The sequence below is a fragment of the Corvus kubaryi genome, unplaced genomic scaffold (genome assembly GCF_017639235.1).
Source record: "Corvus kubaryi isolate FWS band 111438036 unplaced genomic scaffold, C.kubaryi_AGA036_p1.0 split1-131, whole genome shotgun sequence".
In the NCBI taxonomy this organism is placed as follows: domain Eukaryota; kingdom Metazoa; phylum Chordata; class Aves; order Passeriformes; family Corvidae; genus Corvus; species Corvus kubaryi.
The window spans coordinates 5542-19918 of record NW_024582073.1 but is presented as its reverse complement, the minus strand read 5'-3'; the positions used below and the strand labels follow the sequence as shown (position 1 = coordinate 19918).

Genomic DNA, 14377 nt, shown 5'->3' with positions numbered 1-14377 from the left:
CCTGTAGAGTCTGGCCATGGAGCACCTGGAGACTTGCATCAAGAACCTACATCAGCAGTGTGAACTGTACACTTTTTGGTCATGCTTGAATTCTTTAATACTAGAAATTGATTAAATCATGCTGCAGTGGGTCACTAAAGAAATTATATTCTTAATTTTAGTATTGCTGATAGCCATAAAAAGAAAGAGATTATTGTCAGTCTCTGAAATGCGTAAGGTGACAGTCGTGGTAGTAGTGATATATTTGTCTGTTTTACTAATAAACATACAGATACATTTGAGACCTAGATGATACATGTGATGTTTCTGACATCTCATGTTTCCTGTAGATGAAGATGATCTGATTTGTATCCAGTAGCTAAAGCATCTGAGTATATATTGAAACAGTGCTTATGTCATGTTTAGTAAATGCTATGAATACTAATAGGTAAGCTGTCATTTATTTATACAAATACGGTTGCAGAGAGTGTGTGAAGAAACAAGGTACCAAAGTGGGTTAAGTGCTGATGGTGACTCAGCTAATGGTAAATCTGCCTCCTGAGAAAATGCCTCTGAAAAGAAATGCTGAGCTGCAAAGTGTTGTGTATTAAATTATGTCAGTAGTAAATTGATACTGCTAATAATGACTTTAACACATAGTTCTAGTTTTGTATTTGTGTAGTATTAGTATCCAGCATGTGGATATTGATTGATTTAGCTTGTAACCATCAGATGAAAGCATTATGGATGGCAAGGTAATGTAGAATCTGACACTAGTGGTCTGGTAGATACAGATCTTGTATTTATTTAGAAACTATAATGCATGTTCCACCTGACCATCACAGCTCTCAAGCTGGCTATAACTCACACATTATCTGAAATTTAAGCTATTGGAGTCCTTGAATATCTTTGTGCATGAATCCGAACTTAAATATAAACTGAGCTTTTTATCTTCACTGAACTAGTTTTGCGGTAAAATGGTGGTCCTGAGCTAGACATTAGGAATGAAGTAGCAATAATGATTAATTTAACAGGTTGGTATTTAGAGTTTGTGGGTTTTGTTGTACCTGCTTTTAACTGCTGCAACTCTAAAAATAGCTGAGATCAAATGGAAAGGATGCTTTTGAGCTAATACAGAAAGAATTTGTGCTATATTTTTACACTTAGCAACTTTTTCATTATTAAGTGTTCTATAGCTAATGATTTTTGTACAAGTCTTTAGAAGCAAATGTGCTTTTCATGTTTGTTTATAACAATGAGCATTGCTTCACTCTTTTAATAGTTTACTAAATAGCTTGTGTCTGGCATCCTGTTTCATGTGTCAGTATAGCTTCCAAACAGCTCCTGTTCACGAATAAATCAGAAATTAAGCCTGTTTTAGGTTTTGAGCCGAGAGTAACTTTAAGTCTCATAACTTTTCCTTGAACAAAAGTAACAAAAATTTTCAGTGGCAGTACCTAACAGTGTGATGATGTTTGAGAAGTTTTTCTGAGGAAGCAAAACCAGGAACTGCTGAGATATATAGAGGGAAGTTATAGAGAGGGATATGTTGGAAGCTTTCTCCTTCTCCAGAAGAAGCTGCAAAAGTTAAATAACAGTGATGATTTTTCACTGACTTAGTTTATCTCTGTTTTCTTAAACTTCAAAGTAATTAGCTTTTATGTACCCATCAGGATGTTCAGGGTCTTTTCCTAGAGTCATTAATTTGTATTGATACTTTCTGTTTCCCACTATTTTTACATTATGGGAGGGTAAGTTGATTGGTTGGCAGTGTGACAGAGGAGGACAGGAAGATATTTATCGTGTCACTGAATGGCCCTGGTAGAAAAAAAATGGAGTGCCAGCAGCTTCAGGTCACTAGGCTTCCAAAATAGTACTGTTGCTGAAACTGGAAACTTAAGATGCAAACCAGAAACAAACTACTTGCTTCAGTCTTCATATACTAATTTGTCCTGTCCTTCGATGTGTATACCAGTCAGATATAATAGACTTAAATGCAAATAGAATTACTTCCATCTCAGATGAAACCTTGTGTTGAGAAGGCAAACCATCTTCAGAGATAACAAAACTCGATAGGTGTTTTTCACATTAAAAAATATTCATGGTGGTTCATTGTCTAAGCTAAAAGTTATAATTTTCAAGGTCCCTGATTTCCTTTTAACAGTAGTTTGGTTTGGTTTTTTGTCATCAACAGTGGTTGTTCCCTGCTCCTTCTGTTTCTTTAAATAAAAATTTGGACAATGAACAAAGTTTTTTTGCCATGGATTTCCTGATTTTTTTTTAGCATGGTTGGGAGGCTGCTTATTCTGTATTACACTTTCATTTTGATAGTAGGCAAGCCCATTGCTTCTGAAAACAGCTCAAATGTTCTTTGAAAAAAAATCTCAGTCAGCAGCTTAGACTTTTTCTCTTTTTCTTTTGCAGACTCTTGCATGTGAATTAAATTAATTTCTTGAGAGAAACCTTCATTAAGGGCTAAATAAACAAGGTCTACATATACAGAAGCTTCTTACTTCTGCTGCATTTGAGACACAGCCTAACTCATCTGTCTGGTAAGTTATACTTTCCTTAAGGACTTTTCTTTCTTCCTGCCCTTAGGACTTGCATTCTTGAGGTTCTAAGTAGTGTTCAGAGAAAACCAGCTTCGGCTTGCTGATAGTTCTGGTGCATTCTATATATGAAGTACAAAGACTAATCTCCAAAGGCATTACTGTGCTGCTTTTACAAACTTCAAAATAGTGTCTATGATTCTGTATGGTATTTCTGTATAGGTGGGGTTTAATCTTTTATCTAGTACTTTGTTCTCAGTTTGTTGTAATGAAGGCATTAAATGTTTTAAAGCAAAAGTGATAATTGTTCTGTCTTGGATTTACCTGTTTGAATGTTCCATATTTAATGAATTAACTTCAGAATTTTTATTGCAAAGTATATCCAGTGTCAAGTCAGAGTTTAAAAATATACTTTCCCAACGTTCATTCATGTCTCATTGATTGTTGGTTTCACCTTTTCTAGATAAAATAGCTTGAAGTTATTTAATACAATGCTTTATTTTTCTTGGTGTTGTGCCTATTTCATAGGACAGTAAGCATACTTATCAGTAGTCTTTATTTGATCATATAATTCTGTAACAGTTCTATTAAAGGTGTTTATGTCTTACAGTTTCTTTGGGTTTTGATTGTACAGCTTGAAACAATTTTTTTTTCCTTTGATTATGAAGTATTAACTGAGTTTGACCCAAACAAAAGAAAGTTTGTCCTCCACCTTCTATTTTTATTCTTCATTGCGATAAAATGAAGAAAGTTGTGGAAGAGCAGAAGAATTTTTGCTCTGTGCTGAGGTTTTCCTAAGCAGTTGGCTGGCATTAGATGGCACCCTATATATACCCAGTCCATCTGATCACTTATGCTGCAATGCTTTGGCTTACCACAATTACTGTGTACTTACATACTGCATGCCCTAGATCTGCACAGTTTGTTTTGCAGGCTTTGCTATAGCCCTAACATCAGTTTAGTTCAAAAAATATGTTGAAAACTCAATTTCATATTTAAAATATGTGTTATATTTAATGTAAAGCAATAATTATATATATTTTCATTAAAAAAAAAAAACACCCAAATAAAACAGATCAACACTCTAACATTAAAGCTGACTGGAGGCTTTTCAATTAATTTAAGTTTTAGTAAGAAGCTTGCCATCTTATTTTTGGATAAAAAGTTAAAAACTGGAATGGATGTATAGATTTCATAAAGAATATCTTACTTGTCTTACATTGATGGTTTTCATATAAAGAGAGTTTGTCACCTGAGAATTACTTCTCAAAAAGCTGAAGCTTCTGAAGGAACTTAAGACACTTTAGAGGTCATGCTGCAATTACTGTTTGTGCACTTTAGAAATATGTGATCCCTTAACAGGTCCAAAAACATAGCTGGATGAGAAATTACACATAAATAGGCTGCATAATAGATAAAAATATGAACCAATTATTTTCAAATAAAAACAGGGCCTGAACTGTTCAAAGTAAGGGCCAGAGGAACTTGTATCTGGCATGCTAGCACAACCCAAACTTTAGCTGAGTGAACTTGGCACAAGATTCAACTAAAGAGAGGAAATCTCAGGAGAGCAGTGGAATTCCTTTCATTGAATAACTATACCTCAGCATTCATGGGGAACAAATGGTAACATTTTGTGCAAGTTTCTGCTTTTGACAGTGTGTCTTTGTTCACTTCCCAAAAGGGGTGTCAAATACATTGAAAAAAAAAAAAAACTTTTATATTTGAATTTTTCATTTTACTTAATGATATGGTCCCAAGGAACCCATTAAATCTGGGATGGCCTAACGCCGTTGTTGATACCTCTTTGTTTATGTAGAAAAAAGGCTCAATTAGAACCGTTTTGGTTACACAATTGTGTTCCCTCCTTACTTCCTTTGTGAGCTCAAATAGAGGGGTGGTAGCCAGGTGTATCTATAAACATTTTATGATGGAATTATTTTATCAAAGTGTCTCAGAAAACATTTTCTTTTTGCTAATATAAGTGTTATCCAAACAATATATGATATTACTGAACTGTTACCTTGAGAAACAAAGGATCATGATAACTTAAATTTCTTGTTAAAAGCTTTGTGCTGAGAAAGACCTTAACTTAATATGCTGTTTAGTCATGATGCTGCTTCTGCAGTGTGGTCTTCAGTTCATTTACTGATGACAATGGGGTTTTATGGGAACTGTTCTGTATGGGGTTCTCATCTATGATCTAAGCATGTCAGCAGATCATTGTAATATGTTGAAACTGCATGGATTTAATATGTGATAGTGCTGGAGACAAAAAAGGTGTTTTGAATACTGGAAAGCAAGAACTGGTGATAGAGGAAATTAATCTGAGTAAAAGGCTATCATGCAGTCATCTCTTCCTTGCATTAACTGCAGACTGGGGGTATACCAAAATGGAGGTGCTGAGAACATTCATATGTGAGACCTGTGAGTTGTGCCTGCACTGGACTACCTGGCCATATGGTATTGTCAGATGGCCACAGATAGCTCTGGAAAAAATTCATGATGTGATGCTGTATGTAACCAGCTGCTTTAGAGGGTTGCAATTTTTATGGCATCCTGGTTATCTCGTGTCTGCAGGAGTGCAAAATTTCAATGCCTCTGTTGGCTTTGGAGCTTAGGCTATGGTTAACCTTTTGATTGATCCAAATGAAACAGGAACTGGCAGGATTCCCAGCTTCTCACAGTAGCCTCTGCTCATCATTAATCTGAGGTTTGGGGGAAGAGAGTTAATCACTTTATTAATACTCAAGCTCAGCAGTGAGCATCTTTTGTCAGAATAATTTTAACTGTAATGTCCAAGCTGTTGGTTGCTTAACTTTTCTAAAAAAATCACTGTCTTTTAGGTAAACATTTTCCATATTTTGCAACTTCAAAAGTATTCATTTTCCATCTTAAAAAAAAAAAAAAGTAACAGTTGACAGTCAAAAGCAAGTACTTTTGCATATGAAACAGTGAATAATTTTCACTTCTGCCCCAAGCCTTGAGTTTTATTTGATTCTAATTTGTGTATAAACTTGAAAAGTACTGATTTGGGAATAAAGTTGCGTGGTACACAGCAGAGAATTTACCTGTTTAGCCACAGAACCACAGAATGGGTAAGGTTGGAAGGAAGCACAGTGAGGTCATCTGGTCCAACATCCCTCCACTTGTTTGCTTGTACTTTAAAGAGAAAAGCATGCTTTTAAGCACTTTCTCTTCCTAAGTAATCTAATAAGTATGCTTTAATCTGTTTTCAAGGTGGCTCTCATCAGTCATTATCTGTTTATACTTGTATGTAAGACTGCATGTGTCTCTATGATATTAGTGTCTTAAGAATTGGTGTTTCCTTAGTGACTTGTATCCCTAAATGTTTCATGCTGTTAGAATGTTTAATGCTGTGTCATCTTTTGTGCTGGACGTAACTTGGGTACCTAGGCTGCTTCCACACTTGAGACTGCTAATGACTTGTTTCCCAGAAAGGTTCCCTGTAACCAAGTCATTTAGTACAAACACGTTTAGAAATGAACTATCCTGGTGCAAAGGAGACTTTTAGCATGTGTTCCTTCCCTAGTCTGTGCAAAAACAACAGGTGACAAATGTAGTAGCAGCTCCATTCTTTTGAAGCTGAAAGTCTGAGCGCCAAGTTCCTGTGTGCAAGTAGCCTCTCAACTTTGAAAGTGCTCCTTGAGGCACCTGTGTAGGATTCACTTACTTGTGTGATTTATCTTGATAGATCTAAGTGAGCTAAGACATGAGGTGCAGATGAACGCAGCAGGACTGTATGTGTGACCCTAAATCTCTGTGACGCCTCTGGACCTTCTGGAAAGCAGTGGATTTCTTCTCCAATGTCAAAAAAAATTGAAATAAGAACAACAGAGATAAACAGTTTATATATCTAATAATGTACTATTGTCTTATTTAATTCCTGGGAGGGAAGGAAGCAGAGGAGGTGCAAATGGGAAGGTAAGCTATGTCGCTCCTGTAAAGGGACAGTTGATTTGGAGAATGAGTCCTCTGTCTTGAAAAGATTTAGTCTTTCAGAACAGTCAAGCTCCGACTTGGATGGAATTTTTCAAGAGTTTTCCTAGCCTTCAGTTAGCTATTTCATCTTGCCACAGTGATGGTTAGTCAAATAAAGGCACTTGGAACTTGCTGTCAGAGGTCTGTTGGATCTCCAAATTTGTAAAATCACCTTCTGGTTCCTACTTGCCTTCTGGGTCCTGCACAGAGCTTTCCAGTGCTGAAAAGGGAAGCTGATGGCTGATTTTTGGAATGTTACAGCGAGGGCCCAAAGTAATAGTCTTAAAAGTGAGAATAAAACTCAGGTAAGACATGGTTATAAACAAGGATATGAAATGTGTGTGCATTAAACAAGAAATTCAGATGTTATGGCTTAAAGTCTGGGGACATTCTAATGTACTGAAAGATTCTGCTTTTTCCTGTGACAAAAACAGTGATTAAAAATGACCTTAGACTTCTGTAAACAGAACTAAGCTAGTATTGACAGTTTTTGAAAAATCTTCCTTAAAGTATGTCCCAACTTTATCTGCAGGCAGGTTCCTAAAAGCCTACCTGTAATGCAGCACCTGAATGTTTAAAGCTATATCACCGCTTCATAGTGATACCTCTTGGAGTAGCTAACAATAATACATTCACACAAATCATTTTACAGTAATGGCTTGGCATTAAAGGAAAGATTCTTTATTAAAATTGAGCAGATGTACAGTTTAATCTACTGTTTGAACTGGAATTCAATTTTGACTTGAGGGTGAAGCTTCTGAAAAGCACCATTATCAAGTGTCCTTTTTAAAAACAAAACCAAGACCAAACCAACAAACAAACAAATCCCCGAAACCTTGGAATTAAAAGGCTGAAAAATGTAACTAGGCAAACATCTGAATTCCTAAAAGGCGTATGGATGTATTGCAAATGGGCTGTCTGAATTACTTTGAACTTTAAGTCCTGTGTAGTTTGTATATGCTGGTGCAAAGGTTGCTATATTCTGGCCTCTCCACCCCTATCTGGATTTCCCTCCTCTATGTAAATAGAATAAGCATAAATCTACTGACTTGGAAAGAATTATATGGTTTCTTGCTTTGTAGCAGCTGACTGCATGGTGGTTTTCTAGCAAAACACTTAAGTGACAGGCGGCAGGTCAGCATGGTGTTGATCTGTCTTCCTGGGATCTAGGAAGTCTCATCCAAATGAGTTAGAGTGCTTAGATTTCTGTAGTGAGATGTGCCAAGTGTTTGGTTGTAAAACCAAATGATTAGTCAAGAGAATTTGCATTTTTCTAGATAGGTATTAAAATACATATATTAATAATAAGGAATGGGTAGAAGAGCTGAAATCAATGGAGTGCAGACTTCTAATCAGAATTTGAACAAAACCATTAAACTTCAGATTGAAAATACCGTTATGTGACATGGTAAGGAGCATGCTTTTGTTAAATTTTCAGATCTTCGTATACTTTGGGGCCCAGTAGAATGAAAAGCAATAGTGCGACAGTAATGCTCTAATATTTGCAGTCTGTTCTACTCTTAGCAATAATATTTAAATGCTTGACCAAAATGTTTGTTTAGAGTTGGAGAGCTGTTTCCAGTTGAAATCTGGGCTCCTTTGAGGAAGTAGTTTACAGGCCAGCAAACGCAATAGAGCAAGTTTGAAAGATCTTTGAGTCAGCCGGCTGAACAACTTACTACAAAATGTTTTTTCATTGAGTTTACTAACTTGTCTGTCAATTATCTGACAAACCAGAGTGGCGTGGACAAAGGTTGTTCATATTCTTAAGGCTTTAAAAGATTTGTGTATATGTCTGAGCCTGTTGAACTGTCACAAACAGCTGATACTCTGAACTTGCAGAATACTTGAGTATTCAGTGCCACAAGCTCTGTCTACCTATCTGTGCTAAAATCCATACCAAGATTGCTAGCATAACCATACAAGTCCCTGTCCTGCTGTGGGCAAGCGGAAACAAAGAAAACGACTTCAAAGTTCAGTATAAGACCATTGATTTAAGACCATGGTAGTTGGTTTGGCCCTTCAGATATAGCTGTGCTACTGGCATGAGCTGTGACATGTCAGACCTTAGGCTTTCAGTCAGTTCTTTGACAGCTACTTCATTTTATGCCGTTATTGGCAAAATGTCATTGCCTTTCACACTGGCATCAGTAAAAGTCACTGTGATTATTTTCTGTACAGCGTTTGCATGTTGTATTCACACATGGTTTGCAATAACAGCACTTTGGTCTATGTGAAGTCAGTTAAATGCTTTAGTCCATTTGACACAGGCAGTTCTCTGCTGGCAAAGCAGTATCTCCTGAGATGAGACCTTGTGTGTTCCAGTCTGGCCTGGCCTCTTCTGTGTCTGGAATGAGCAAGACATTTAAACTGCTCTATCTCTCTGTCACTACAGGGTCAGCCGAAGACATATTTATCAATTGACACTAGGATGGTTTTGGTTTTGCACTTCATTCCAAACATTTTTGGTGGAATAAATACTGGTTGTTTTTTTTTTTTTTCCTAGGCAACATATGAGGCATAATTACATCTCAAAATTCAAGTACATATTTGCAAGAAACATGTTTGACAAATTGTGACTAGGTAAACCTTCACACTAGATAAGCACTCTATTGGAAGATGTGCAGGTAAAGTTGGAGAATAAAGAATTAAACTGATGTGTCATACCTCAAAATTTGCAGTATAAAAGACCTCCTTTTGGATCAGATGTCTTTGGGCTTTTGTAAATAGGCTTATTTCTGACCATGATGTCCTGCATGAGAATTATCTGATTTCTGAATTATATCATAGATTTAGCTATGGATCTGAATTTGTGGGAAGAGAAAAGAACAACAAGCTATAACAACAACAACAACAAAACCCTTTTCCCTTTTTTCTCCATAAGAATGGACTTATCTTGGCACTTAATTCAGGCTGTTCATCAAATTTTATCTTCTTAGAATAATTTTGCCTTGATGACTGTGATAAATATAAAACTGACAAATACTGGATTTTTTTGTTTTTCTTGCCTTCTAATGGACTTCAGAATTTGATGACCTTTGCTGAAAATAACTTGGCTAGCTGGAGCCATAACAAGACACAACTTTTTAGTGCACATGGTAAAGGCTCAGCTGTTTGGATAGTATTTATCATTCCACAGATAGGATAGCTAAAGAAATAGAGGAAATAGAAAATCAGTCATGAGGGTGAAATATAAAATTTCTAAAAACTTCCTTAAATTATTTTTTCTAACTAATGATGAACTTGAGGGATATTTTCACTATTAAAATCCTGTTACTCAAGTGCATGTTGTGTTTTCTCATCTCTCCTGGGGGTGCATATTGCTACTTTTACACTTTGTTCTTTGTCTATGCTCATGCTGAGGAGTTGTGATAGGTCAAAATAGATGTCTACGTTTTCCAGTCTAGAGGCAAGTCAGAGTGCCCTGACTTTAGTGGTGACTTCCTCATATTCTCTCAGCATTATTGCTGAATGTTCAGTGACAGTTTCAGTCTTTGGGTTGCAAGTACATTGCTTTTTGCAATCCAGCTGTAAGTGAGGATATGGTTGTTACTGTTCATTTGATCCTTTAAAACGTTTTCTTCACTTTCATATTTGCTATGCCTGCCTGCTAAGATTCCAGTAAATTTTTTTTCTTGGAACCAGGAAAGATGTCATGCTGTACTAAAGAGTTCTACCAGAAATGGTACTGCTAGCTTTTTTTTAAATGTGGTAGACCACAGTCATGGTACAGTCAAACATATTCTGCTCATTAATTGCCAGGATGCAATTTCGTTGCTGAAAGGGTGGAGAAATTCAAAAGCTTGATTAAGACCTTTGGTACAGTCATCTGTTTTTCTCTGTTGATGTTTGCTGCCTGTGAGCTTGAAAGCTTCAGAGTGGCTTTCCAGAGCTGTGTCTTGGAGAACACTGGGGCACTACAAGCTGCCCTGCAAAGGTGAGGGAAGGGCAGCTCACTCAGTCAGTGGCTGTGGTGTGTGCTGCTGTGCCTCAGGATACAGGTGTATCCTCACACATAACCTTGTAGCAATACCAATAGCAATTCCTATAAATCCATCAGTAGGTGCAAAGCATAAAGTTTGTTATGTGTGAGGAAAGCCTAATTGAAGGAAAGGAAGGAAGCAGGAAGTTGTCTCAACTTTTTTAATGGTGCAAATAGTTCAGTGATTGTCAAATGGACATTTAACTCTATATGAACACAAGCCCTAAGCCAGCTTCAGTCTTGATTGAATTTACTTTTCTGAAAATAAGGGAATTTCAGCCTCGTGGTAGACAAGATATAGCTGAAGGAATTTGTTGGATGCTTCAGGGACGCTTGGGTGAATAGAGATGCTGTTGCAAAGTAGATTTTGTCAGTGTAAGCTTTCAGTAGCTTGGTTCTTGCAAATGCAGCATTCCCATTTTCTGCCTGGCCCTCTATTAGAAAATTGTTTTCAACAGTAGCATTTCACAGAACCCTTTCACATTGACAGATGCTTAATACTGGGAATTAAAATAGTCCTTGTGAGGAATTTATTCTGTTTAGACCAGGCAGCATACATGAACTCATTCTGTACTGCTAACACTGCAACTAAATTTCAAATTACCTTTTAAATTGGATCTTATTTGGTAACTTATTATATTTTGTGTTACTGTATTTTAGAGACTGGGAGTAGCTTTAATGCAGCAATGACACATTTTTAAGTCAATACTAATGGTGAAAAAGGTTTTTAAAACTTGCTACTCCTTGGGCTTTGCCCTTTTGATACAAAGCATAGTGTTTGTTACAGAAGAACAGACCATTCTTTTGAAATGACATTTTCTTCTGAGTATGACTGAGTAATATATTTTGTCCCTATTTCTAATGTCAGAATTTATTTAAATACCTTCGTTCACCTTTGTGGCCATTTCTTAATCTTCTCCTTTTGCTCTTACATAGTATTAGGAATATTACTGATGCCAGTGCCTAGAGCAATGTAAAGGTTATATAGCTAAGAGCAAAATCTTTCTTTTTTCTGTTTGTTTGAACCTGCAAGTTGCAGAGCATTATAGTATTACAAAAATTAGAATATTTTCAGGAGGCAGGAGACGCTGTAAGTAGAAATACTAAGAGAAACTGTCTTTCCAAATTATTCAGTGCTAGATCCCTGTGTAATGCAACTAATGTGGTTAATCAGTTGTCATTCCTTGGCTTCCTTAGTGTGCTAACTCTTTGGAATGATGAAGTTCTTCTGGCCTAGACAGAAGTACTAGTTTAGCAGCTGATACCAAGGTCTCAGATAAGCTTGTCTGACTAGTTGCTTGTTTTCAATGGTACAATTAAGGGCATTAGGCTAGAGATACAGTGAACTGTTAGTCTTGGAACCACCTTGCATACGAAGTCCATATGAACTGCAGGCCAGCTATGCCCACATTTTCAAAATAATTTTTAAATCAATATAACTTGCCTAGCTGAAAATGTATATGCAAAAGCATATGTTAGTATTTGGTCTTAGCTGCAGGATTAGTTCTTATATATCCCACGTCAAGTGTCCAGTAGACCTAACATGGAGAAAGCAGAAGTGACAGGGAAAGGAGATCACCACATGAAAGGTGCAAGGCAGGATTCCAGACTGAGCTGAACCAACTTTAGAACTGTGTAACTTCTCTTTGGTAGCCTTTGTAGGAAACTGGGGAAAATTACTGGTTTGCACACAACCTTCAAACGTAATATACGCTAGTAGTTTCAGATCAGTAAGTAGTCTTACCTTTGAATATAACCTTGAGTAGGTAAGATTCCTCTGAAATGTACAGTTTAACAGAATCTGCTTCCTGAGTAATAAAAATTAGATTCCAGTAGCATTTTTAAATAAGTCATACCATTAACTTTTATAGCAGAAGATCAGGATGGTATTAACAAATGATAACTCTATCCTTCTTGGGCCATTCCCCATGACTGCTTTAATATGTGACAGAACAGTGTTGTCAAAGGGCCAAGCAGGTTCTGATATTTGCCTGTCATTGCCTTCTAAAGAAAGCTTTGTTGGTCTCTTTCAATAGACAGGGATGAAACATGGGGAAATAAGCTGTCATCACTAAAAGTTAGCCTGAGTTACTTTGCCTTCATGCCACTGCATGGCGCACACATGTCTTTTTTTTTTTTTTCCTCTTTACCTCTGAAAGAACGGCTGACTTGAAGATTCAAAAAAATCACTGCTTTGTGCTATATGCTACCACAGCTGTCATGCAGAAAATACTAGGTTTGCCTGGATCCACACAACCATGTAAAGTTAAAATGTGTAATACAAAACCTCCTTGCATGTATGCAATAGTTTTCTTGTATATTTTAGTACCTGGACATGTTCAGTCTAAGAGGTGTTTTCTACACTGTTGGACACGGTACTGCATGAGGTTCTTCATAGCTGGCACGTGGCTTTGCAGCCATAGTGGTGCACCTTGCCTTGTCCCTCTACTTGGCACATGTCTGGATGACCTGGGGACTTAGAGCATTGCATGGAGAATGTGTCTTGTGCTGTAGAGACACTAACTTGAAAGCCAGGCTCTTCACTTTCCTTGAGATGTGGGATTCCTCTTATCTGAAGTCATTAGTGACTTCTGGTTAGTCCCAGGGGGTTTGGTTTGGTTTGGGATTTCTTTTCAACTAATGGCTGGAGCACATCTCCTATGAACACAGGCTTGGAGAACTGAGGCTGTTCAGCCAGGAGAACAGAAGGCTCTGACGACCTTGTAGCCTGTTCCAATACCTAAAGGGGGCTTACAAGGGTGGTGAGGCACTGGCACAGGCTGCCCAGAGAGGTTGTGGACTCCCCATCCCCGAAGGTGTTCAAGACCAGACTGAATGGGGCTCTGAGTAACCTGGTCTAATGGAAGGCTCCCAGCCATTGGAAGTAGATGATCTTTTAAGGTTCCTTCCAACCCTAACCATTTTGTGACTCCATGAAAAAAGTTTTAAAAGGCTGTTGCAAGGCTATACTTTATTTTTATCTTTTACCAAAGCTGTATTTAAATCTTCCTCTTTCCTCCATGCTTTTCACTTATGTTTCAAAAGTAATCATTCTTAATGTTAACATTTATCAGTAAAGGTTGGTTTTGCACAGAGTCACTGCTTGTGTAGTACTTTGAATGCAGCTCATTTCAGGGATAAGTTTATAACCTGATTTCATAAAAAGTTGTGTTACAGCAGTTAAGAAGGTGATGAATTCTAGAAGTGGAGTAGGAGTGACTGGGGAGGCAAACATCACCGCAGTAGTTTTTGTGCCAAAACAAGTTCATTATTTAACTATACCTTTTTTTCTTCTGCTCTGATTTTTTTCCCAAAGAACTGTACCTAAGGTATACAGTAAGTTGGTTTCATATAGAGTGTGTTTGTTCCTTTGTTCTTTTCAGGTAGGATCTAGTTGGATGTTGATGACCTCTACTGCTTGACCTACACATAAATAAAATTGCCAGCGCAACTCCTTTCTCTGTCTCAGTACAAGCAGCACCAAAGCAGTCACGAGGTACAGGATTACAGAAAGTCAGTAAAAGCACACTGAAGTAGAGAAATCTCCTAAATAAACCATATCTTCCCACACTCTTGAGCTGCCCTGTTTTTTCTTCTCTAATTGTAAATTAAAAGTGATCAAAGTGATTGTGTTTAATATGAAGTGCCTTTTTTGAGCTGCTCAGGTGAACTCTGAGTGAACTAATATGATGGAAGAAAACCTGGTCTAGACAGTCATCTTACATCAGTGCACTTGAAAATTTAGTAGACGTGGTCAGCAGTGGGGTATTCATCACAGCAGGTAGCAGATGATTGTCAGGTTTCCCAGTCCCTTGAGCAGAGATAAGTATCCATTTATGCTTCTGTCAAGGCAACTCTATACTAC

General features: G+C 37.2%; 1 long non-coding RNA gene across 2 annotated transcripts in view; it reads left to right on the top strand.

Moving 5' to 3' along the window:
* The window catches only part of LOC121676762, a 30229-nt gene extending 16158 nt beyond the window's left edge, over positions 1-14071 (top strand). The window contains exons 2-3 of one of the 2 annotated variants that reach the window (XR_006020581.1): positions 2404-2531; positions 13896-14071. This is a non-coding gene — a long non-coding RNA (uncharacterized LOC121676762). Of the gene's footprint in view, positions 1-2403; positions 2532-6243; positions 6268-13895 lie in introns of those variants that run through there. The other variant, XR_006020582.1, reaches the window with a different exon arrangement.
* Positions 14072-14377: the final 306 nt, after the last annotated feature.